Below are 856 nucleotides of genomic sequence, written 5' to 3' on the forward strand. Positions count from 1 at the left end.
ATCCCTTTGTAACAGACGAGTTTCCGTATGAAACCCTGATACTTCAAAGGAGATTGTCTGTTTTGTAGACGAAGTGCATCCAGTTTTTGCCGTAAGCCTCTCTACTTTGTTGCACATGCTGTGTGGGTGAAATGATGATACCATGCCAACTTGGAACCTTATCAGAGTTCATTTCAAATGCTTTTCAACTTCATGGTCTTATAGCTCAAAATAATCAGTAAATGCATGAAAAATAACAAATGAAGTCAGAAAGGGTTGTAAATTGATGATGTGGCTTTGAATGGTGCATTTTGAACACAGAAAAACAAGGCGGTTCAAATAAGTTCAAAAGAAATGAAGTCCCCTTGTAACAGCCGTGTGTCCGTATGAAACCCTGATACTTCGAAGGAGATTGTCTGTTTTGTACACGAAGTGCATCCAGTTTTTGCCGTAAACCTCTCTACTTTGTTGCACATGTTATGTCGGTGAAGTGATGATACCATGCCAACTTGGAACCTTTTCAGAGTTCATTTCAAATGCTTTTCAATTTCATGGCCTTATAGCTCAAAATAATAAGTAAATGCATGAAAAATAACAAATGAAGTCAGGAAGGGATGTAAATTGATGATGTGGCATTGAATGGTGCATTTTGAACACAGAAAAATAAGGGATTTCAAATAAGTTCAAAAGAAATGAAATCCCTTTGTAACAGACGAGTTTCCGTATGAAACCCTGATACTTCGAAGGAGATTGTCTGTTTTGTACACGAAAGTCATACGGTTTTTGCCGTAAGCCTCTCTACTTTGTTGCACATGCTATGTGGGTGAAGTGATGATACCATGCCAACTTGGAACCTTATCAGAGTTCATTTCAAATG

Source organism: Triticum aestivum, chromosome 6B, assembly GCF_018294505.1.
Source record: "Triticum aestivum cultivar Chinese Spring chromosome 6B, IWGSC CS RefSeq v2.1, whole genome shotgun sequence".
Taxonomy (NCBI): domain Eukaryota; kingdom Viridiplantae; phylum Streptophyta; class Magnoliopsida; order Poales; family Poaceae; genus Triticum; species Triticum aestivum.